General features: G+C 33.4%; 1 long non-coding RNA gene across 1 annotated transcript; it reads right to left on the bottom strand.

Moving 5' to 3' along the window:
• Positions 1 to 1,162: 1,162 nt before the first annotated feature.
• LOC118499350 lies at positions 1,163 to 24,668 on the bottom strand. The gene is made up of 3 exons (XR_004901865.1): positions 24,565 to 24,668; positions 20,871 to 20,874; positions 1,163 to 1,212 (listed from the first exon to the last, which is right to left on the bottom strand). It is a non-coding gene; the product is annotated as an uncharacterized LOC118499350 (long non-coding RNA).
• Between the last annotated feature and the right edge of the window lie 2,365 nt (positions 24,669 to 27,033).

Genomic DNA, 27,033 nt, shown 5'->3' with positions numbered 1-27,033 from the left:
TAATTTCTCATGAAAATTCTCTGCATGGCTTGTATATGGCCACCTTCTCTCTATGTTCTTCAAGGTAGAGACCAAGAGCTTTAGCGTTTCCTCCTTTTCTTATAAAAATACCAATCCTATTGGATTAGGGTCCCACCTTTATGACCTTTTATTTTGTCTTTATTACCTTCATTTAGACCCTATTTCCAAATGTAGTCATGTTGGGAGTTAAAACTTCAACACAGGAATTTGGGAAAACACATTCAATCAAGCACAAGTAAACTCCAAATAAATAGTTTGCCTTCAACAAAACATTACACTTTGTATAAAGAATATAATGCTGTGTTACTTTTATCTCATGAAAAATAAATCTACATAAAATAGAGGGAATTCAATTGTTTTCTTTGTGCAACATTTTCTAATGTTCACACAGAATTATTGTATATTTTATTTTATTTTTTATTGTTGTTCAATTATTGTTGTCCCAATTCTGCCTCCATTGTTCTCCCCTGCCCTGGCCACCCCCCACTCCCTCTGTCAATCCCCACACTGTTAATCCCCACCCTTGCCATTGCCATTGCCATTTGTCCTTTATATATCGTTCCTTGACTAGACTCTTCCCCTGCTTTCCCCTGTTATCCTTTCCCTTCTCCCCTCTTTTCACTGTCAATTTATCCCTTATTTCCATGTCTCTGGTTCTGTTTTCCTCATTTTTTTGTTCATTAGGTTCCACTTACAGGTGAGATCATATGGCATTTGTCTTTCACCACCTGGTTTATTTCACTTAGCATAAGACTCTTCAGTTCCCTCCATGCTGTCATGAAGGGTAGGGGCTTTTTCTTTCTTTCTGCTGCATAGTATTTCATTGTGCAAATGTACCAGCTTTTTGATCTGCTCAGTTATTGATGTGTAGTTAGGCTGTTTCTAGCACTTGGCTATTGTGAATAACGCTGCTGGGAACATTAAGGTGCATAGGTTCTTTTAAACTGGTGTTTCAGCATTCTTAGGGCATTATCCCAGCAGTGGAGTCACTGGATCAAAAAGCAGTCCCATCTTTAGTTTTTTGAGGAAATTCCATACTGTTTTCCACAGTGGCTGCACCAGTCAGCATTCCCACCAACAGTGCACTAGGGTTCCCTTTTCCCCACATCCTCACCAGCACTTGTTGTTTGTTGATTTCCTGATGATGGCCATTCTGACCCATGTGAAGTGGTATCTCACTGTGGTTTTAATCTGCATCTTTCTGATGGCTAGTAATGTTGAGCATTCTTTCATATGTCTTGTGCTCTCTGTATGTCCTCCTTGGAGAAGTGTCTGTTCAGGCTCTTTGCCCATTTTTTCAATTGGATTGTTTATCTTCCTGGTGTTGAGTTATATTAGTTCTTTATATATCTTGGAGCTCAAACCCTTGTCCAAGGCATCATTGGCAAATATGTTTTCCCATATGCTTGGTTTCCTTTTCATTTTGCTGATTAAGAACAAAATAGGGGGATTACAACATTTGATATCAAATTATATTACAAGGCAACTGTGGTCAAAACAGTCTAATACTGGCATAAGAACAGACACACGGATCAATGGAAGAAAATAGAGAGCCCAGAAATAAATCCACATCTCTATGGTCAATTAATATTCGACAATATTAATCTTTAACAAAAGAACCAGGAGCATAAAATGGTATAAAAATCGCCTCTTCAATAAATGGTGTTGAGAGATCTGAAAAAGTACATGCAACTAGATCACTAACTTATACCATACACCAAAATAAACTCAAGATGGATAAAAGACTTAAATATAAGTCATGACACCATAAAAGCCCTAGAGGAGAAAATAGGCAGGAAAATGTCAGATACCTCATACAGCAATATCTTCACCAATATATCTCCTAGGGTAAAGGATATAAACGAAAGAATAAACAAATGGGGCTACATCAACTTAAAGAGTTTCTGATGGCTAAACAATTATTGCCTATTTTATTTTAAATATTTCTTTTTTATTTGTTTTTATTTTAATCATTGTTCAAGTAGTTTTCTGCCTTTTACTCCCAATCCAGCCCACCCACCCAACCCTCCCTACTTCTCTCTCATTACCACCCTCCGCCTAGTTTTTGTCCATGTGTTCTTTATACTTGTTCCTGTAAACCCTTCCCATCCTCCCCTGAAATTCCCTCTTCTCTTCCCTCTGGTCACTGTCAGCCTGTCCTCTATTTCAGTGTCTTTGGTTATATTTTGCTTGTTTCTTTGTTTTGTTGTTTAGGTTCCTGTTAAAGGTGAGATCATATGGTATGTGTCTTTCACTTCTAATATTCATGAGATTCTAAGGAATTTGAAAACAGATGTTTGGAATTCCTTAAGGCTAACTAGGTGGTTATATTGTCCCTATGAAGAGAGTGAGAAATTCCTTAAACTAGACTAGGAAAATTTGCCTCATCTCTGTGTCATTCCCACCTCTGGCCTCTTTAAAGATTATCTAGGTAGGATGCCTGATAGGGTTGGCTTTGAGTAATGTGACCTTCAGCACTTCCTTAAACATGGACATAAAAAGATCAGCTTCCAGCAGTTTAAAGTGCAGTCAAGCAAACTACCAAAAACAAACAAAAAAAGGCAGTTTAATTTTAAAAGCAATGTTACTCACAATTTCTTGTTTCCTTTAGGAAACTTATCACAGCCTCATTTAAATGTGTAGATTTCTGGATCATTTATTATCAATTAGCTAATTATTAGCTTGAAAGAGTTTCATGGCTTTCATTTTATTTCAAATACTGTAAACACTCCATTATGAATTATGATGGTTAACTTAATTTCTACACCATTATTTCATTTATTTTATTCAATATTGTTTGACTTATTTGTAATGAGCTTTTAAAAAAGTCTAGTTTATTGCTTTTACATATAACTGTATTTTTTAAAACTAACTTAATTTAGATGCAGTTTCATTAATTTGATTTTTAGTTTCCACATCATAAATAGGAATCCTCTAAATACTAATATATTATCTTTCCACTTGATACAAAATAGATTAATAAAAGAACTTTTAATTTCCACTGCTATAATAAGGAGTGTATGTTACCTTATGCTTTTTTTTTCTTCTTTGTAAGTGGAATTATATAAACATTGTTTTAGCATGGACACATTTCTCTCTTTTTTCCTGATTGTGTGAGCCCATTCCTCTCACTCTTCCCTATCTACCCCTACATAACCCAATGTTATTAACTTAGTATGTGCCATACATACTTTTCTCCACATTTTAATAATTTTATAAACCATACATATTAATATACATATTCATACACAAATATACAGAGTTTGGTTTTTATTATGGTTTTTATTTTTTCATTACCCTGAACAACTCCGCAATAGGTATTTTTTATGTATAACCTCTTACAAATTGATGTATTTACAAGCATTTTAATTATCTTCTGTCATATATATACACATGTGTATTTACATGAGAATATAGACTTTATATATTTCTAGTCTCCCAAGAGTATACAAAAATAAGCTTTGTGACATTTTGGCTCATGTGCAGTGTGTACACATACTATTTCTTTGAATATAACAGAAAGAGCAGCCAGGAAAGCAATGAATGTCATCCGTAAAATCATGCATTTAGAATTCAGATGATCTTAGCTTTGAATCTATGTTGTGCCACTTAATAAGGTTGTGACATTAGGTTCCTCAACTGCATTACACCTGAATTTTCTCATTTGTAAATAAAAAGAAAGAGAGAGAGAGATAACAGTAGCCATATCATTTTAAGTATTAAGTGTTCTTGTGTTTATAATTTTAGTAAAGTGTCTGATTTTATGAGTTATTTAATATATATTATTTCATTTCTCCTATTTTCTCCAGAGTATATTCACTGTATTAATCTATAAAGTAAGAAGAAAATAATCCAAAATCTCTTCTCTAGTTAATTCCTTTACTCTAAACTGCTGGTTCTGTTTCTCTGTTAACTTGTTTTGTCCAAACTGAGAAAAAACAATAAATTAACAGGAAGCTCATAATTTGTCTTTATTGCTACTTTAATGCATTTCTACCATTTAATGTTTATTTCTCTTCTTGTTTCCTGAGGGCCCTATCTCTATTCTTTCCACCTGTCAATGGTCGTGCTTCAGACTCTAGTCAACTTCATCTTTATTTACTCCTCGAATTCTTCATGTACTAATGGCTTTCTGTACTTTCATATCACAAGATAGGTCAATATACAATTTCTATATTCATTTTTAATATTCACAATAGTCCTGAGAAGTAAATATTATATTTATATTATGTCTTATTATACCAACTTTACTATAGAACCTACACAACATTTTCTCTTCTTCTAAAAACACTAGTCCTATTAGTTTAGGGCCAAACTCATTTTAATTCAGTTACCACTTCAAAGATCCTATATCCAAATACAGTCACATTCTGAGGCACAGGGGTTAGAAATTCAACATATGAATTTGGGGGGACAAAATTCAGTTTGTAACAGGTGTAAAGCTAAAAGTGGAATTGCTGAATCATATGGTAACTCTATTTTTATTTTTTTAAATGAAACTTCATATTCTTTTTCATAGTGGCTATACCTTTTTATATTCCTAGTAACAGTATTCAAGGATTTCCTTTTCTTTACATCTTTGACAACACTTTATTTTTTTTCTTTGATAGTAGCCATCTTAATGGGTGGTAGCCAACCGAATGAGATGGTATCTCATTGTGGTTTCGATTTGAATTTTCCTAATGCTGAGTATCTTTTCATGTGCTTGTAGACCATTTCCATTATAGCTGCTTTGCAGAAAGTTTATGCAAGTCCTCTGCCCATTTCTAAATCATTTTGTTGTTGAGTTGTAGGAGTTCTTTATATATTCTGGATATTCTCACATATATAATATGAAAATGTTTTTTCTCTCTGTAGGTTTTTATTGTCACTCTGTTGATTGTGTCTTATGATGCACAAAAGTCTTTAATTCTGATATAATCTAACTTAGTTATTTCAATTTTTGTTTCCGGTACTATTAGTGTCAAATAGAGAAAATTATTTCCAAGTCCAATGATATAAGGTGTTTTCTCCTAAAAATTTGATAGTTTTAATCCTTACATTTTAGTCTTTAATCATTTTAATTAATTTTTGTATATTGTATAAGTGTCTAAATTCATCTTTTTGCATGGGTATAGTTTTTCTAACACCATATGTTGAAAAGACCGTTTTTTCTATTGAAAGATCGTAGAACCTTTCTTTAAATTTATTTACAAATATAAATGAGAGTTTACTTCTTGGTTCTTATTCTAGTCCATTAAGCTACATGTATATGTTTATTCTAGTGCCACATTGTTTTGATTACTATAGCTTTGTAGTGAGTTTTATAATCAGGAAGTGTGAGAACTTCAACTTTATTTTTCTTTTTAAAGATTGTCTTGACTATTTGAGGTCTCTTGAGATTCCATATGAATTTTAAGATACATATTTCTATATCTGCCAAAAATATCATTGGAATTTGATAGAGATTGCATGAGTCTTTTTTCATGGGTTTTCTATCTTTTATTTTCTGATATATTTCATACAATTTAGAATTATTTCTAATTTTATTTGTGTATACTACCAGGCAGTAAAAGTTAGTACTTCTGAGAAGATTAGCATAAAGAGAAAAATAGAAGACTTGGTCTGTAACTCACAAAAATTTAGAAAAAGTGGATATACATATGTAGTTGTCTGCTGAGTGTCATTACACGATATCACACACTAGGTGACTTAAACAATGGAAACAGATATTTTTTCATATTTCTAGAGACTAGAAGTTCAAGATCAAGGTACCTCCAGGATTGGTTTCTGTTGAGATCTCTCTTCCTGATTTGCAGATAGCTGATTTTTAATGTGTCCTCACATAACTTCTCCTGTGTGCTTGAAGAGAGAGTTCTCTGGTGTCTCTTCTTCTCAAAAGGACACCCATCCTTTTAGATTAGAGACTCACTCTTAAGATCCAATTTAATCTTAATTACCTGCTTAACAGGCTTTCTAAAAATACAGTTACTTTGGGTTTCAGGCTTCAACATATGAATTTGGGGAGCACAATTCAGTTCCTAATAACATGGACTGGAAAATAGAGAATAAGAGAGATACATTTATTACTGAGAATAGTGTTTGAAAATCTGGTTTTCCTTCATAACAATCATCAAATGTTCAGCAATTCATCCTCAAAATTGTATATTTAATATGTGCTATATTAATAGGTAATAATTGTATAAAAATTACCAGAATTACCTCTTCCTTTCCACTTAATCTTAACTGAACATACTAGCTGTGGATAACTAGGGTGAGGCTTTATCATGTTTTAAAAAAACAAATAAACCCCAGAAAATCTGCATTTCCCTTCTGTGACTAACACTTCTTGTATGACTTTGGACAACTCATCTAACCTTATACATACTTGAAATTCTGTTTAAAAATGGGGAGAAATATTATGATTCATATCCCAAATGGAAGAGGTTTTTTCTTAAGGTCCCTCCAAAAATTTAAATTCTTGAAATCAGTCTAAATTATCTATCTAAAAGTTCTACAAAATTCAAAAGAAAACTTTACCAATTTATTTCTCACTTATTGTTTTTTAAAAGGCTACATCATCCAAGAAGAGGTATTCTTGTGTTATATATTCATAAAAACAGTAATTTCTATACTGCCTGTGGTACATCAGCCATAAGGAAATACAATATTATTAACATGAGAAAATTAAAATAAGCAAAAAGTACATTTTAAAATGTAAATTAGTTTATTTTATTGCATAATCTACACTCAGAACACATCAAACCTTCAAACTGTCTGACAAGTAAGTTTACAAAGCGGGATTAGTTCTGTTCCAGTGACATGTAATTTTGATAAAGTAAGCGATTAAGGTCCTCATACTTACTGGAAGGGAAACTGTTCTGAAATAATGGGTGGAATCATTGTAATTGTCACACATAAATTATTTTGTTTGTAATAAAATGCAGGTGAAGCAAGATAAGGCTGAATCAGATACTAACATATGTTCTTGCATCTCTTGGGCAGTCATTTCTGGAGGGTGATTAGCAAACTGGAATGTTTTAATTTGAATTGGCCAAGCTTCTAAAAACTGGAGCATGAACATATGTGGTCAAATGATGAGACAGTCTCCTGAGAATCAAGAATCATGTATTCAATCCAATTTTAGCTAGTGTCTTAAAGCTGCAAATCCTATCTGCAGTTTGCATTTTTCTAGAAGAATTATCAAAATGATAAGACTGGGGGGAATAGGTGTAATAATCAATATTCTTTCATTGGCATTGTAAGTGAAACAAGTTGTGAGAAAAAGAAATAGATTGAGAGACATGATATTTTGCCATTTCTAGCTATGTGAATAATTTACCTTCTAACTCTCCTATGATTTAATAACTGGACAATCTTTTGGGTCTTATCACCTCTAAAATGAGAAAGCTCATTTTAGGATTATTATGAAAGTCAAATAAATGTTACATGCTTAGCATAGTACCTAACACAATAATTTGTCAAAAAAGGTTAAAGGTTAGTATTAACAGCAGCTATTTAATAAATATCAATGCTCTTTATAACCCTTATTACCTAATGCCAGAATTATCAGTCCCTTTTCTTTACATTATATTTAAAAATAACCCTGGCTGGCCTAGCTCAGTGGATTGAGCTCGGGCTGCAAACCAAAGTGTTGCTGGTTCAATTCCCAATCAGGGCACATGCCTGGGTTGTGGGCCACGTGAGAGGCAACCACACATTGATGTTTCTCTCTCTCTTTCTCCCTCCCTTTCCCTCTCTAAAAATAAATAAATAAATAAATCTTAAAAAAAAAATCAGTGTCCTCTAAACCTACCAATGATCCTTACATATGATGATACTTTGTTTTTTTTCAATACCTCATTATTTTAGAGGAACTCAAGTACGCATAAAGTATACCCAAATTATATTAATTAATTTAGGAATAAACCATGAACTAAAGAAGTATCTGTAAATATTAAACAAATAGATGTTAAATAAACAAAAAAACAGAGGTTGAAACAACCTGTTTTTCAGCCTATGAGGTGGACTTTCTTAAAAACTAAGCAGCCCAAGTGGCCATCAGTAAATGAGTAGACAAAAACAACTATGGGAAATTTACACAGTGGAATACTCCTTGTCTATGAAAAAGAGGAAAATTTTACCCTTTGCAACAGCATGGATGAACCTAGAGAACATTATGCTAAGTGAAATAAGCCACTCAGAGAAAGGCACATACCATATGATTTGGCTTATATGTGGAATCTAATGAACAAACTGAATTAATGGCAAAACAGAGACAGACTCATAGATAGAGAGGAAGATGACACCTATAGGGGTGGGTTGTTAGAGGATAGAAGGAGAGAGCAAAAATGAAAGAAGGCTTATGGATATGGACAACAGTGTGGTGATTGCAGGGATGGATGGGATAAAGGAGTTAAATGGTAATGGAAATATAAAATAAAAAAGAGGGAGAAAATAGGTAAGAAACACTGAGCAGTAAACAGGGTTTTAAGAAACCACACCTCTGGAAAAGGGAGAAAATCATTTGTGAAAGCCACAGGCCCACATAGATTTAAAGGTAATGAGAAAATTAGGGAGTCTTCTCCAACTTCCACACCCCACCATACCATTGACAAGCCTCAAGTGTTCTAACTGGATTACAGATGAACAAGCTGCAATTAAAAAAAAAAAAAAAACCTAAACAGCCATTGACTATTTTGTTCCATGTAGGTATTTTTACAAGTGAGAGCTCAAAAATACCTCATTTAACAGTGCTGAGCATAGGTTTCTGATAAGTTGTTTTTAAACCTTCTTTGGGTGAAGTAGAGATTGGAGTAGATGCCAAAGAAAACTGGATTTTTTGGTCTTAGTCTACAACTGATAAGAAAATCTATCAGGTATAAGTACCATTTCCCCAAGAACGTAGGTAAAAATTACTGCTTTGATTCTGTCTTCAAAAAATAAAAATAAAACTTAAATGGTCTTGTTGGTAATTAGTATTCTTTATATCTGTGCTTAAAATACTTTTAGGGTCTTCTACCTTATGATGCAAGATGGATGAATTAGCATATTCATTTCCTTAATCTTCCATCAAAGTCTTTTAGAATCACAGAAAATATAGCCTCCCAAAATTAAAGGAATAAAACGTTATGAGTTACATAAAGAAGGAAGAAAGTGAATTCTGAAATAGAATCTTTGAGAAAATGCAGAATATAACTAATAATAGGTTTGACTGATGGAAAACAGGATAGAAGTTAAAAAACATATGAAAGATGACATCATCAAAATGAATCTATCTAAATGGAGGTGTGGGGGCCTGAGATCAAGGTGAACTAATCTGCTGTGTTAACATCAGATGCTGGGCAACAAGGAAAAACCATCAGGGAGATCACTAACTATACCCGTTGCCTCAGTTTCCAGGGGTTAATTATAGTATCTACCTCTGGGATTATGGTTATTATAAATAAGTTAATAAGCATAAAGTATTTATTATTATTATTGTTACCTTAGATACAAGACTTTTCCTGCTATGCTTTTAATTTTCAACCAGTTGATGTTTTAGTCCACTTAGTTACTTTTTTCTATTTCATTGAACATGATCAAAAAATTTGGCCTTTAAAATATATTTTTATTATTCAAATTTCATTTTGTAATGTAGGAATATTATAAAATTTGGTAAATCACCATGTACTTAACTACAAATTTGGACTTTTGGACTTCTGGTATCATCCTCCCATGATCACATCAAAAATACAACTAAGCCACAGAACAACCATCATTCAGAATGACCTGAAATCCAGCTGAATGGAAGTTCCATAACTAAGGATATAAAGAAGCCACATCAAGACTGGTATGAGGAGTGAAGATGAAGAAAAGGTGGTCCCGCATCTGTGTGTGGAAGATAAAAATCAGGAGGGATATCATGGCTGTGGAGGCCATCCCTGAAGAGCAAGGATCTGAGCCCCACACCAGATTTCCCAGAGAAGTGTTCAAGTGCCAGGAAGAGAAGTCCCTATAACCTCTGGCTGTGAAAACCAGTGGAGATTGTGGCTGAGTGAGATGGAGGGCTTCTGTAGTCCCAGGCAGTTCTTCTTAAGGGTCCCATGTTCAGATTTACTCACATTTACTACCTCTGAGATCCAGCATTGGGGCAGAAGCTCAAAAAGGACCATAAACATACAAGGAAGAGCTGAATTTTCTGGTACTGGGGCAAGAGCTGGAGGGGCAGCTTTCTCCCAGATATAAATGCTTACAGAAGCCATTGCTCCTTTTCCCACAGAACTGGCAGGTGGGAGCCACATCTGAGTCTCTAAAACCTAGATAACACTGTCCATTCCACTCTGGTAGTTCCCTGAGGTCTTGCCCTACCAACTTGCAGACCCACCCAATCTGTTTCCACTGTTTTTTTTCCCATATGAATGGTCTGTTTTGGCTCCAGATTCAGACTTTCCTAAAATCACTCAAACAAGCAGCACCTGGCCTCCATATGCCCTATACCTTTCACTAAGTGGCTCTAGGCCTGGCACTAGCAACAGCCCGCCTTGGTTCACAGCTTGACCTCTCCTGCACACCTCCAATCCCAGTACAAGTAGCAGCCATCTGCAGATCACTGTGTAGTGCATGCCAGGCATCCCCAGGCAGAACAAAGGCCATAACTGGTCTTAGTCTATACCTCCTAGGAGTCCCCAGAGGCAGTACAACCAATGGACAGCTTCAGACTGTTGAAGCACCACCCAACCACCTCCACAAGCAACATACTCAAAGGGCAGACTCAGCAGGCATCAAAGGCTCACTAAAGTAAGTCCTGTTCCATGGAGTGGGCCCCTGCACAGCTGATCCTCTATGATAATTATAGTCAATTCTTGCAGCCAGTTGGCCTACGAATAAATCCTTCCCATGGACATGCTGACAGTAATTGAGGCTCAACTACAACAAAAGGGTGTACACAGCCCACAAAGGGGAAAAGGTGAGAGCTGTAGCTGGAGTGTCCAGCTCAAGTGAACATGGAGGTTCTGCCACTGGACCCTGCAGGATACCTACCACATTAGGCCACTCTATCAGGCCTGGGAGATATGGCAGCTTTACCTAATGCATTGAAACAAACACAGGTAGGCTGTCAAAATGAGGAGACAGACAAATATGTCCCCAATAAAAAGAACAAAGTTCCAGAAAAAAACAAAACTAAACAAAATGGAGACAAGCAATCTAGTAGATGGAGAGTTCAAAACACTGATTATAAAGATGCTCAGTGAAATTAGGGAAAAAGAAGATAAACTTAGAGAGAACCTCAATAGCATAAAAAGTGTATTGGAATGCATAAGTAAAAACCAGTCAGAAATGAAGGATACATTAACTTAAGTGAAGGATAATTTGTAGATATTCAAAGTAGATTAGGTGAATCTGAGAATCAAAACAGCAATTTGGAATATAAGGAAGCAAAAAACATCCAATCGAAACAGAAAAAAATAATTAAAAATATGAATATAGTGTAAGGAGCTTCTGGGACAAATCAAGTGTAATTAGAAAATTTACATTTGAAAATTTACACCTGCTGAAAATTTCCTTAATCTGGTAAAGGAAATAGACATACAAGTCCAAGCAACTCAGAGAGTCTCGAACAAGATGAACCCCAAAAGGCCCATACTGAGACATATCATAATTAAAATCCAAAAAGTTAAAGACAAACAGGGACTCTTAACAGCAGCAAGAGAAAAGCAGTTAGTTACCTCCAAGGGAGCTTCCATAAGACTCTCAGCTGATATCTTAACAAAAACATTGCAGGCCAGAAGGGAGTGGCAAGAAATACTCAAAGTGATAAAAAGCAAGGACCGACCACCAAGATTACTCTACCTGAAAAGCTATTATTTAGAACTGAAGGACATATTCAATGTCCAAAGGACCAAAAAAAGCTAAAGGAGTTCACCACCACAAAACCAGTATTATATGAAATGTTAATGGATCTTCTTTAAGGAGAAGAAGAAGAAAGAAGATCAAAAACATGAAAAATAAAATGGCAATAAATACATATCTATCAACAATTGACTCTGAAAAACAAAATACATGAACAAACAGGACAGAAACAGACTTATGGATACAGAGAACATTTTTATGGTGGCCAGGTGGAAGGGGGAGTTGGGAGGATGAGTGACAAAGGTGAAGTACCAATTGGTAGTAACAAAATAGTCATGGGGATGTAAACTACAGCATTGGGAAAATAGTCAGTAATATTCTAAAAGCTGGGTATGATGTCAAATGGGTAGGAGATTTATTGGGGTGATCATCAGTAAGTTATATAATGTCTAATCACTGGGGTGTACACCTGGAACTAATATAATATTGTATGCAATAAAAAACTAAAAAATGATTTTAAAAATTGTTATCTGATGATTAATCAATGATTGCAACATATCTGTTACATTTTATTATTCAACATTTTTATTTTTTAGTCTATCTTGTGGGTGTTAATGCTATCACAATAATTTTAATTTACACTTCTATCATCACTAATGATGTGCATCCTTTTCTTGTATGTGTATTGAACAATAGTCAATGTCTTTAGGATATTTCTGTTCAAATTTTTAATTTTTGTTATCTACACTTTTAGCAGTGATATAGATAAATAGATATAGCTATGGATTTATATTATATGCAATTACTTAGTTTATTAATAGATATAGTCTTTAATCTTTTCATTTGGTGGGCAAATTTTCATATTTTAATGAAGTATAATTTATTAATATCTTCTATGCTTAATGTTTTTGTGTCTTGATCAATAAATTTTTGCTGGCTTCTCAAGATCATAAAGATGTTCTATTGTAGCCCTGGTTGATGTGGCTTAGTGGACTGAGTGGCAGCCTGAAAGGTTGCCGGTTTGATTCTCAGTCAAGGTACATGCCTGGGTGGTGGGCCAGGTCCCCATTTGGACCTTGGGGTAGGTACCCAATGAATGTTTGTCTTGTACATTGATGTCTCTCCCTTTCATCCCCCCTCCCTTTCCCTTTCTATAAAAAGAACTGTAAATTTTTTTTTAATTCTTTAAAATATAAGATGTCCCATTGTATTGTCCAGAAAATTCATTTTTTATTTAGTCTACATCAGTCTATACTTGATTTTTGTGTCATTTTATTCCAACACTGCTTCTTAAAAAGTCTACACTTTATTTTTTTTTCTGATCATTGCAGTGACCTCTTTACAATGAATCAAGTTCTGCCATATGCTCCTCTCTCTCTCTGTCTCTCTCTCTCTCTCTGTCTGTCTCTCACTTTGTTCTTCAAAATTCCCTGGGCTATTCCTGTTTTATTTTTCATTTCCATATAAACTTAAGAGTTGGCCTATAAATTTACATGAACACATGCTGGAATTAAAGCCAGAATTGCATTAAATCTATACATCAATGTATGAAGAATTGACAACTTTACAATAATGACATTTCAATTCCATAAATAGTGTTTATTAACACTACCTTTATCTAGGTTTTTTATGTTCTTGTAAGTCATGTTTTACAGTTTCTGTATAGAGATTTTGAATGTCTTTTGATAGATTAATTTCTAATTTTCTATGCTAGAATAAATTATACTCTTGCATTTTGTTTTTGAGAAAAATGACTTTATTATTGACAGCAATAGCAGTAACTTATTCATAACAGCATTTCTTTGCAGTTTCCCATCTCCAATTCCCGTAGGATGTCACAAAGAGGACCATGTGACACCCACACACGCAGTGAGTAACCTTACTGGAGAGAAAATCTGACCTGGAGAAACACAAATCTACCAGACATAAGTATGCTTGCCCTTTACTTCTGAGGGCAGCCCTATAGCCTTCAAGACTGGTCATTACAAACATCCTTGAAAAGACAGTCCAGAACAAAAAGGCAGTGAACACCTTTTTTTGTAAGACCTATCCAAATGCATGGGACATATGGAGAACTGTCTCCCAACATTAGGTTTCATAATTATCCTCATTTTGCACATGAGAAAACAATAGCTTAAAAGGAATTAAGTAACATATTCAAAGTTACACAGATAGTCATACAGGTCTATATGATACTTATGATGATGACATCTTTCACAGCCACTGGACAGTGTAACAACAGGGAGAGAGAAGATTATTTGTCATTCAGTCAGTCATTCACTTGTGAATCTGTCTCTACAGACAGCAATTAGCTAGATACAATTTGTAATAGGCCATTGTTTTCACAATTTTTCAATTGTGAAAAACACACAACTCTTCTCCTTAGAAGAAGAGTATTATATGAACAGGAGTCTACAAAATTTTCCTATGAAGGGCAGATAGAGATTTCCAACTTTACAGGTAAGATGTGGTCTGTTTCAACTACTCAGCTTTGTGGTGGTGGTGCAGCAGCAGTTATAGTTAATAGGTAACCAATGGGCAAAGCTGTGCGCCAATAAAGCCTTACTTACAAAATAATTTGCCAGCCCTTGTCCTCAACTAACACAGTGGGATACAAAAAATTACATAATATAATTTCTATACACATACCCCAACAATGATTTAATTAGAAAGATAGGTAGATGTACAACAAGCAAGCAAACCAAGAGATATATGTAACTGAAGTGAGCCTAGGTTTAACTTCAGATTACAGTTAACTCAGCTTGGATAAACATGTTAACTAATGTAAAATATTCATAGACTAAAAGTAGAATGAATGGAGTCTCTCTGTGATAACTGTGTTCATGCCGAGAATCTAGGAAATAAATTATGTGATTGCCAAAGGCTTTTTCCAGCCTTAGATCTTCAATAGGGAAGCACTTATTATCCAGAACAATCCTCTTTAATTTCCCATGTGATAAAATGAGTTAAAATCTGTGTTATAAATAAGGGAAAACTAACAGTGAAAAAAGAAGCTACTCTGTCCAGGGACCATGCTAGGGATTTCACAAATATTGTCCAATAGCTAATAAAAAACGCTATTCCTGAATTGTCAAATGTATTGCTGTGTAAGTGAACATTCACTTGTTTAAATGGTCTGACCTTAAAAGAATACAATGTGCCACTATTTGATTACAATGGTATCCTTTAGCCAAATCAGTTAATGAAAAATTTCAGTCTTTATTTTTATACCATACATATACATTCAAAATTTTATTATACAAATGGCAGCCCACTCCTGTTCATATAAATCAATTTTATGCTACATATAAGCTCAAATTAAAGTGGAAAAACACTAATCAAAATGTCAGAAAAGATAATCAGCATTCTCAAAAAAAATTCCATTAGCTGCTAAAATTACCAGGAAATAAATATGAACACTGTACTTTAATTGACAAGACTGAAAAAAATTTCAAACTGACACACTTTTGAAGTCTAGGATATGTGAGAACATAACATTGCAAGGAAGAAAAACTGTCAACTGTAAGTTAATATTCCTGCTACTGTATGTACGTATATTTTAATTATCAGAACTTCTATGCAAATACACTTTAAATTTTAGTGAAAAGTGGAATTTAGAAATTCCAGAAGATATATTTCCCTTAGAAATTCCAGCATAATTACTTTGCAGAGCTCTAATTCTATTTATATACTGCAAATTTAGTAAAAAATTACATTTCTCTTTTGACTGTTTTACAATGTTGTCAATATTTCTTAATACTATTTATTCATGGATCTATGAAATGAAAGATTATTTGAAAGACTATTTTATTAAGTAGTCCAGTTAAAAAATATATATAACACAATTTGAAACATGTATAGTTGTTTTTATTTGTGCTTTATTCTTAAAAATATTTTTATTTCCATATTTTTATGTTATTAGGGTGATACTGGTTAACAAAATTATGTAGGTTTTAGGTGTATGATTCTATAATACATCATATGTATATCATATTGTGTGTTCACCACCCCAAATCAAGTCTCCTTCCATCACCACTTATGCCCCATTTACCCCCTCCTTCATCCTCCTACCCCCTTTCCCTCTAGTAATCACCATACTTTTGTCTATGAGGTTTTTTTTTTTCACCGAACCCTTCACTTTTTTCACCCAGCCCTGACCCCCACCACTTCCTCTCTGACAGCTTTCAGTCTGTTCTCTGTATCTATAAGTCTGTTTTTACATGTTATTTTGTTGGTTAGTTTATTTTGTTCATTAAAATCCATGTATAAGTGACATCATGGTATTTATCTTCCTCTGCCTGACTTATTTCACTTAACATAATACTTTTCAAAATAGTAGACTTAAACTCAAATATTTCAATAATTACGTTAAAAATAAACTAACAACTTTTTTAAATTAAATACTTAATTGGTAAGAAATAAACTTTAAATACAATGACACAGATGATAGGTTATATTAAAAGCAAACATATAGGCCCTGACCAGTGTGTCTCAGTTGATTGGGCATCGTCCCACAAAGCGAAAAATAGCTGGTTCAATACCTGGTCAGGGCACATGCTTAGGTTGCAGGTTTGGTCCCCGATCTGGATGCAGAAAAGAGGCAACCAATGGATGCTTCTGTCTCACATTGATGCTTCTCTCCCTCTCTTTCTTCCTCCCTTATCCCCTCTCTAAAAATAAATACATAAAATCTTTTTAAAAAGCAAACATATGGAAAAGGCCATTCCATACAAACAGTAATCATAAAATACTGAATTTAATATACATTGATAGTAGGCAATATAAAGTAAAATGACTAATTATAAGAGAGAGCAAAGAGCAGTTCTTAATGATAAAAGAATCAGTTTATAAAGAAGACATGACAAGCCCTGGCTGGTGTAGCTCAGTGGATTGAGCCCTGGCGTATGAACCAAAGGGTTGCTGGTTTAATTCCCAGTCAGGGCACATGCCTGGGTTGCAGGCCAGCTCCCCAGTGAGGGGCATGCAAGAGGCAACCACACCAGTGATGTTTCTCTCCCTCTCTCTCTCCCTTCCCCTCTGTCTAAAAATAAATAAATAAATAATCTTTAAAAAAAGACAATATGACAATCCTAAAGATATCTGCATCTGATTAGAGCTTCAGAATACATGAAGCAAAAAATATTGAAAAAAGAAACAGATGCATTCACAATTATACTTTGAGAATTCAACACCCATTTTTCAATAATTAGTAGAACAAACAGAACTGGAATTAAACAGACCTAAAAATCTATTCAAGATACTTGACCTAATTGTCATTCATTGAACACAATACCCAACACAAACAGAATACACATGTGCACAGGAAGTACTCATTGAGATAAACCATATGCAGGACAATAAAAGAAGTCTCAATAAATGTAAAAAATGGCTTATGTGGAGTATTTTCTTTGAATGAAATAGAATTAAACTAGTAACAAGTAATTGAAAAATATCCTTAAAAATATTAAGTATCTAAAATGTAAACAATACAATTCTAAATAAACCATAGGTCAAAAAAGAAATTATTAGGAAAATTAGAAACTATATTGAATTAAATTTTTTGAAAAGTGTAACACTGAAATTTATGGTTTGGGAAGGATGATGTATGGGAAATGGTTAATCAGGGCAACCCCTGAAGAATTTCCTCCACTAAAGCAACCAATAAACTTGCAAAAACTGACAAGATCAACTGTTTATTTTTTGGAATTCTGGAATCTAAAAAAAAATTACAGTAACAAGTGGCAGGATTCAAAATTAACATGCAAAAATCAACTGTGTTTTTATAAACTAACAATGAAATATCTGAAAAAAGAAATAGGAAAACAATCTCATTTGCAATAACACCTAAAAGAATGAAGTGCTTATGGGGAAACTTAACCAATGAGGGGAAAGATTTGTATGTATACTGAAAACTGAAAAATATCATGAAAGAAATGAGACACAAACAAATGGAAAGATATCCAGTGTTTATCATTAGAATGTTTAATATTATTACAATATCTATACTACCCAATAGATGTTCAGTTTTAATGCAATCTCTCTCAACATATTAATGGCATTTTTTAACATAAATAGGAAAATATTTCTACAAACTTTATGGAACCACAAACAATGATGAATAGCCAAATCAACCCTGACAAAGAACAAAGCTGGAGGCATCACAGTTTTTTATTTCAAAATATATTACAAAATCACAGTAAACAAAACATAATAGTAGTGTCATGAGATAGATAAATAGTTCTGCAATATCAGTTCTGATTTTATTTCTTTCTTTACTGATTTTAATTATCCTACTGATTTCTGATTTATTTATGTGCGTCTTTACTCTTTGTATTTGTATTGTATTTTTTCTTTCATTAGCATTTAGTTCCCTTATACCCACCTCCCCAACCCAAGTCTTCTCTCTTTTTTTCTCAGTCTAAGGGGTTCTCAATTTCATATCTCAATATAGAGAACCAACATAACCAAAAGTTGACTCATTGAAAAGATGAACAAAATTTACACACTTTCTCTAGACTGACCAAGAAAAAAAGAGAATGCTCAAATTACTAAAATCCGAAGTGAAAGTGATGACATTAATATATACCTTATAGAAATAAAAGGAATATAAGAAAATACTATGAAAATGAATAATTTCCTAGAAACACACAAGTTAACTAAATTGACTCAAGATGGAATAGAAAATCTGAACAGGCATATAATAAATTGAGATTAATTGGCATTCAAATCCCTCCAAAAAGAAAAAAAGTGAGAACCAGTTACAGTGGTGAATTGGAAGACAATATTACTAAGACGTTGATTCTACTTACGTTTATCTATAGATTCGGTGAAATAAATAAAACTTTCAACAGAATTTTTTTTTAGAAAGTCATGAGCTGATTCAAAAATTCATATGGAAAAGTTTTTTTTCTGTTTTATTTAGATATAATTGATGTATAATACTGTGTAAGTTTAAGGCCTATTGATTTGATACACTTATAAAGTGAAAAATGATTACCACCATAGCATTAGCTAACATCTTCATCATATCACATAATTACCAGTTGTTGTTTTTGGTGTGGTGAGAACATTTAAGATCTACTCTCTTAGTAACTTTCAATTATATAATACAACATTACTAACTATAATCACCATGCTGTACTGTAGATTCCCAGATTAATTTATCTTATAACTGAAAGTTTGTACCTTTCACCAACATCTCCTATTTCTCCTACCCCCAGCCCCTGGTAACTTCCATTCTACCCTGTTTTTATAAGTTTGGCTTTTTAAGATTTCACATATACATGAGATCATACAGTATCTGTCTTTGTCTGACATAACTTAGTATAATGTTCTCCAGATTTATCCCTGTTGTTGCAAGTGGCAGGATTTCTTTTCTCTCTCATAATTAATATATATAATTCATATATAACTCCTATATATATAATTACATATATAATCCATATATACATAATTCTTATATATATGTTAGACAGGTTCTTTAAATATCTTGGTTATTATGAATAATTCTGCAGTACACATGGGAATACAGATATCACTTCAAGATCCTGGTTTAATTTCCACTGGGCATATATGCAGATATGGAATTCCTGAATCATATAGTAGTTCTACTTTTAAGTTTTGGAGGAACCATCATATTTTTTTATAACTGCACCAAATCACATTCTCACCAGCACTGCACGAAGTTCACTTTTCTCCACATCCACATCAACACTCATTCTCATCTTTTTGACAAGTCATTCTAATATATGAGAAGTGATCATGTCATTGTGGTTTTGATTTACAATTCCATAATGATAAGTGATGTTGAGCAAATTTTCATGTATCTGTCAATCATCTGTATGTGCTCATTGAGAAATAAATGTGTATTTGGTTCCATTGTTCACTTTTTAATAATTAGATTGGGTTTTTTTGCTATTGAATTGTATGAGTTTTTAAATATATATTTAGGATTTAACCCTTATTATAAATATTATTTGCAAATATTTTCTCCTATTTGAGAGGTTGCCTTTCCATGTTGTTAATTACTTCTTTTGTTGAGCACATATTTTTCCATTTGATGTAGTCCCACTTGATTTTTGTTTTTATTGCATGTGATTTTGGTGTCATATCCAAAAAAAATGTTGCCAAGACCAATGTCAGAGAGCTTTTCACCTATATTTTTTCTTAGAGTGTTTATGGTTTCTGTCTTACATTTAGTCTTTAATCCATTTCAAGTAAACTTTTTGTGAGGGGTGTAAGTTAGAGGTCTGGTTTTATTCTGCATGTTATTATCCAGTTTTCCCAACACTTTTTTTGAAGAGACTATCCTTTCCCCAGTGAGTAGTCTTGGCTCCCTTGTCAAATATTAGTTATAACGGTTTATTTCTGGGCTCTCTGTTTTGTTCCATTGTTCTAAGCACCTACTTTTATACCAGTTTCATACTTAAATTTTAATTACTATAAGTTCATAGTATATTTTGAAATCAGGAAGTATGATGCCTATGGCTATGTTCTTCTTTCTAAGAATTGATTTTGCAATTCAGGGTCTTTTGTGATGCCATACAAATTTTAAGATTTTTTTCCTATTTCTGTGAAAAATCATTGAAATTTTTATGGAAATTGCATTGATTCTATAGTTGACTTTGGGTAGTATAAAAATTTTAACAAATTGATTCTTATAATCCACAAAACAGAATATCTTCTCAAAGTCTTATTTTTTCAGTATACAGATCTTTCACCTCTTTGGTTAAATTCACATAGAAATTTAAAGAATTTTGAAAAAAGAAATAGTCCAAGAACAAATTACCTGACTTTATGATTTATACAAAGCTAGAATATTCTAAAATATGTAATATTTACAAAAGTCAGGTATAGAACAGTGAAAGAGACAGTTCAGACATAGATTCATGTATATTTTGTTAGTAGATATTTGCCAAAGAGGCTAGGGCATTGTCTTTTCAACAATTTGATCTGAAGCAATCAGATACCCATAAGGAAGAAAATGAACCTCTACATCACACACATACACACATACACACTCAAACAAAGGGGGAAACTTGTCTGACTCTGAGTTAAACTAAAATTTTCTGGAAGAACACAAAAATCATGTAAAATAAACAAAAAATGACAATACTTAATTGACTTTTTAAATTAGAAAAATAAAATTAAAAATGCTCCTCAAAACTTACCATTAGCAATATAAATAGGCAAATCCCAAATTAGCAAAAAAAGTTCAATGTAGATGTAGCCAATCTTCCAAGAATATTTATCCAATATATATAAAAAAATTCTAAAATCTTAAAAATAAGACTACCCAGTTTTTAAATGGATGAAATATTTGAATAAATACTTTGTATAAAATGATATATAAATGGCCACTAAACAAATGAAAAGATTTTAAAATCATTAATCATCAAAGAGATACAAAGTGAAACTACCATGAGATATACGACCACTTCACTTTTCAATTTGGGCCATTAGAATTTTAGATGCTGACAATAAGAAGTATTTTAATGAATGTGAAATGTCTGGAATTATCATATATTGCTGGCAGAAATGTAAAATGGTACATCCACTATGAAAAACATTTTGGCAGTTGTTCTTGAAGGAAAATATATGCTTCTCATATGACCTAACAATTGTAATCCTGAATCTTGACCCAAGCAGAAGGAAAACACGTCTAACCAAAAACTTAAACACAACTTTCATAGCAGCTCTGTTCATTATAGCCAAAATTTGAAGGGAATACAATTATCCGTGGATAGAGCAACCATACATTTGACCCCTAATCAGCAAAAAGAAAGCATAATATACCATTACATGCAATAACATAAATGAACCTCAAAAGCATTACACTGAGCAAAAGAAGCTGACAGAAAAAGGTACTCACTGTATGAATCCATTTATATAAAACTCTAGTTAATGCCAAATTTAATTCACAATGACAGAAAGTAGGTCTTGGTTTGTCTGGAGCTGGTGTCAGGATGGGGATTGCCTACATGAGAGAAAGAAGGACATTTTGGGGAAATGAAGATGTTCAATAACATGTTCGTGGGGGCAGTTGAAGAGCTATGTACATTTATCAAAACTCAAATAAGTGCTATCTTCCTGAAGCAATTTTGGGAGTATTTTACCTACATTAGTTATTATTAATAATAATCTACATGTCTTCTCTGTGTGGTTGAGGTCCTGTGTTCTCTGAATGGGCTCTCTGCTATATAAAACTCTATGCTAAAGTTTATTTGTGTAACCATATAGACATTAATTTCTTTAAGAAGTATCTGAGCTCCAAAAAGTTATAAAATGCACTTGGAGTGAAATATAAAACTTATTTCTCATATTTTTTTAAAAAATTGACATTTTCATATTTTATGTTCATCCATATATTGCTAGGTCAGGTCTCGCCCTCCTCATAGTCTCTCAGACTAGTAGTTATTTACTTTATTTTACTTAACATAATGAATGCCTGTTGTTAGCACTCGATATGTTTCTATGTATAAATACCACTGCTAAACAAAGAGAAAAAAGTCATGACTTTTTGTGTTTCAGAATGGTTGTGTAATACGCCACAGTGTATTTTTCCTCTCTGAATGTCATTTTCCTGTCTGGAAAGCATCTTCAAATATCTATGAATCTATCTTTTTCTTTAAAATAACACATAAAATAAAACATTAACAAAGTAGAATATACATATTGGTTCCTATATTCCCTATCATTGTATTTAGCGACTATTACTCTTTATTCTTTTAGTGAACAATTTTGATCTCAGTATTCACAAAACAGGAGATGTTTTTATCTATTGTTACCTCATTACTGGTAACTATATAGTGGGTACTCCAAGCCATGTGTCTGTAAAATGATTATAAACTTTCCACATGGAAGTCACAGTAAAATGTATATGTACAGTGATGAAAAAGATAAATATTTTTTGTTCCTGTTTTGAATTTTATCTATTGTTCTCCTATTTTCTTAATAAATTAGTCATTTCCCTCATTAATGATTATCAAATACACAACAAAATATTTGGAGTACATGCCTACATTCTATGAAGGTAAGATATTACTCAATATTTCAAATTTCTAAAAAATCAGGAAAAGCACTTGTATTTATTCACTCTTATCAACAAGATAAGGTGTCCCAATCATAAATTAGGAGAATTACTTTTATTTTGTGAAGAGGAGAATGGTCATATATTTTCATTATCTAAAGATACTTATGTTTTGATTTTTTAAAGAAAATATGACATTTATATTTTATTCTAAATTTTTACAGGATTATTTCATTCCCCAAGATATCAAGTGTTCATCAACTCAGTGACATTTGGGGAAATTGCAGCATCTCTTGAAAAAAATTAAAAAACTAAAGTAATTTACCAGGTAAAATGAAAGAATGTGTAGAAATTCAAGAATTACTAATAACTTTTAATTTTCTATTTTTCAGGAGAGGTTCAGTCTAAGTCATAAGTTTTCCAGATGTATACTTTCTGAGACATACTGACCTGGAACATAGAAAATACAAGGTCAAAGTCTAGAATACTGCCCCAAGAAAATATTCTGTATCCAAATTTCCAGGAACTGTCAGTAACAAATGAAAGGTATCCTCTAACTCAAGGAACAAAAGCATTTAACCTTCAACACATTCTATGTGAAATACTCAACACTCCCTCTGTGATCCAATTCTGCACTTACAGGGAACATTTTTATTAGCATCTCAGGAATGCTGTTATTAGAAAGGTATTACCTCAGATGAATTAATGACAACAACTAGATTTAATATACATCTTGTATGTTAATGCATTAACACAGTATCTTAAAATCTTTGATCTCATGATTTGACCTATGTAAATTAGCCACTTACAGGCTTTGAGATATCTGTCACTTTTGAGACATTGATAAAACTGAGAGCTCTTATTATAAGCAACTATGCAATGTTTTAGCTGCATCTCCTTGTTCCCCACTTTCTAACTAACTGCCTTTCACTCAATCCTTTTTTTTTTACTTTTTTATTTTTATTCTATTACAGTTGTCCCAGTTTTTACCCCTTTGCCCTCCTTTGCCCAATCCACCCCTGCTCCCATCATCAATCCCATCACTGCTGTCCATGTCCGTGAGTCATTCATATGCGTTCTTTGACTAGTTCCTTCCTCTTCTTTCCACTGTTTTCTCTCTCTCTCCACCCCTCTAGTCATTGTAAATCTGTTTCATGTTTCCATGCCTCTGGTTCTATTTTGCTCATTAATTTTTCTTCATTAGGTTCCACTTATACATGAGACCATATGGTATTTGTCTTTCACCACCTGGCTTATTTCACTTAGCATAATATTCTCCAGTTCCATCTACACTATCACAAAAGGTAGTTCTTTTTTCTGCTGCATAGTATTCCATTGTGTAAATGTACCACAGTTTTTTATCCACTCACTTAGTAATGGGCACTTCATCTGTTTCTAGCATTTCACTATTATAAATATCACTGCGATGAATGTAGGGATACATAGGTTCTTTTGATTTTGTGATTTGGGATTCTTAGGGTATATTCCAAGCAGTAGAATCACTAGGTCAAAAGGCAGTTCCATTTTTAGTTTTCTTGAGGAAATTCAATACAGTTTTACACAGTGGCTGTACCAGTCTGCATTCCCACCAACACTGCACTTGGGTTCTCATTTCCACACATCCAGCACTTGTTATTTGAAGATTTATTAATGATTGCCATTCTGACCATGTGAGGTGATATCCCATTGTAATTTTAATTTACATCTCTCTGATGGCTCGTGATATTGAGCATCCTGTCATATGTGTATGGGCCACCTATATATGCTCCTTGGAGAACTGTGTACTCTGGTTCTTAGTCCAGTTTTTACTAGATTATTTGTCTTTCTTTTTTTTTTAAAGATCTTATTTATTTATATTTAGAGGGAAGGGAGGGAGAGAGAGAGAGAGAAACATCAATGTGCGGTTGCTGGGGGTTATGGCCTGCAACCCGGGCATGTACCCTGGCTGGGAATCGAACCTGCAACACTTTGGTTCGCAGCCCGCTAGATTATTTGTCTTTCTGGTGTTAAGTCACATGAGTTCTTCATATATTTTGGAGATCACACCTTTGTCTGATGTATCATTGGCAAATATGTTCTCCCATATGGTTGGGTCCCTCTTCATGTTGGTGGTAGTTTCTTTAGCCATGCAGAAGCTTTTTAATTTGATGTAGTCCCATTTGTTTATTTTTCCTTTATTTCCCTTGCCATAGAATATATATTGGTAAAAATATTGCCATGTGGGATATCTGAAATTTTACTGCCTATGTTTTCCTTTAGGACTTTATGGTGCCACAACCTATATATATATATTTTATTCATTTTGAATGTATTCTGGCGTATAGTGTAAGTCAGTAGTCTAGTTTCATTTTTTTTGCATGGTGGCCAGATCTCCCAACATCATTTATTGAAGATGATATTTTTACTCCATTGTGTGCTTGTGCCCCCTTTTTTGAATATTAATTGACCATAGAGACATGGGTTTATCTTTGAGCTCTTTATTCTATTCCATTGATCAGTGTGTCTGTTCTTATGCCAGTACCAGATTGTTTTGATTCCAGTGACCTTGTGGTATAGTTTGATATCAGGCATTGTGATCCTGCTTTGTTCTTCTTTCTCAAGATTCCTGAGGCTATTTGATATAGTTTTCGGTTCTTTAAATTTTTGAAATGTTTGTTCTAAATCTGAAATATGCCATTTATGTTTTAATAGGAATTACATTGAATCTATAGGTTGCTTTGGGTAGTATGGACATTTTAATGATGATATTCTTCTAATCCAAGAACACAGTATATGCTTCCATTTATTTGTATCTTCCTTAATTTCTCTCCTCAATGTTCTGTAGTATTCTTTTTTAAAAAAACTTATATTTACTTATTTTTAAAGATTTTATTTATTTATTTATTTTAGAGAGGGAAGGGAGGGAGGGGGAGAGAGAGAGAGAGAGAGAGAGGGAGGGAGAGAAACATCAATGTGCGGTTGCTGGGGGTTATGGCCTACAACCCAGGCATGTACCTTGGCTGGGAATCAAACCTGTGACACTTTGGTTCGCAGCCCACGCTCAATCCACTGAGCTACACCAGCCAGGGCTCGTAGTATTCTTAGTACAGGTCTCTTACCTCCTTGGTGAAGTTTATTTCTAGGTACTTTATCTTTCTTGTCACTATAGTAAATGTGATATATTCCTTAGTTTCTCTTTCTGATATTTCATTATTATGTACATAAATACCATCAATTCCTAAGTATTGATATTATATCCAGCTATTTTGCCAAGTTTGCCTCTTAGGTCAAGTAATTTTGGGACTATAGTTTTCTATTTACACTGTCATGTCCTCTGCAAATAATGACAGTTTTACTTCCTCCTTTCCAATTTGGAAGTTTTATTTCTTTTTCTTTTCTGATCACTGTGGCTAGAACTTCCAAAACTATGATGAATAAGAGTGGTGAAAGCAGTCACCTTTTTCTTGTTTCTGATCTTAAGAGGAAAGCTTTTAGTTTTTACCCTTGAGTATGATGTTTGCTTTAGGTTTCTCGTATACAGCCTTTATTATGTTGAAGTATGCTCCCTCTATTCCCACTTTACTGAGTGTTTTTATCATAAATGGGTGCTGTACCCTATCAAATGCTTTTTCAGCGTCTATGGTATGACCATGTGATTTTTGTCCTTCGTTTTGTTCATATGGTGTATTATGTTTATTGATTTGTGAATATTTTGCTATTCTGAATTCCCTGGGATGAATCCCACTTGATCATGATGTTAATCTGTTTAATGTATTCCTGGATCCGGATTGCCAATATTTTGTTGAGGATTTTGGTGTCTATGTTCATCAGTGATATTGGCCTGTAGTTTCCTTTCTTTGTTGTATCTTTATCTTCTTTTTGGCATTAGCATGATGCTGGCCTTGTAAAAAGAGTCTGGGAATCTTCCCTCTACTTGAATTTTTTGGAATAGTTTGAGAAGGATAGATGTTAGTTCTTCTCTGAATGTTTGGTAAAATTCACCTATAAAGGGATCCAGTCCAGAGCATTTGTATGCTGGGTGTTTTTTTATTACTGCTTCAATTTCACTAGCTGTTATTGGTCTGTTCAGGCTTTCTGCTTCTTCTTGATTCAGTTTTGGATCAATATTGTTTGTTTCTAGAAATTTCTCAATTTCTTCCAGGTTCTCCAATTTTATGGCATATAGTTGTTCA

The sequence above is a fragment of the Phyllostomus discolor genome, chromosome 3, assembly GCF_004126475.2.
Source record: "Phyllostomus discolor isolate MPI-MPIP mPhyDis1 chromosome 3, mPhyDis1.pri.v3, whole genome shotgun sequence".
In the NCBI taxonomy this organism is placed as follows: Eukaryota; Metazoa; Chordata; class Mammalia; order Chiroptera; family Phyllostomidae; genus Phyllostomus; species Phyllostomus discolor.
The sequence above is the reverse complement of the archived record's forward strand: the minus strand, read 5'-3'. Positions and strand labels throughout refer to the sequence as shown.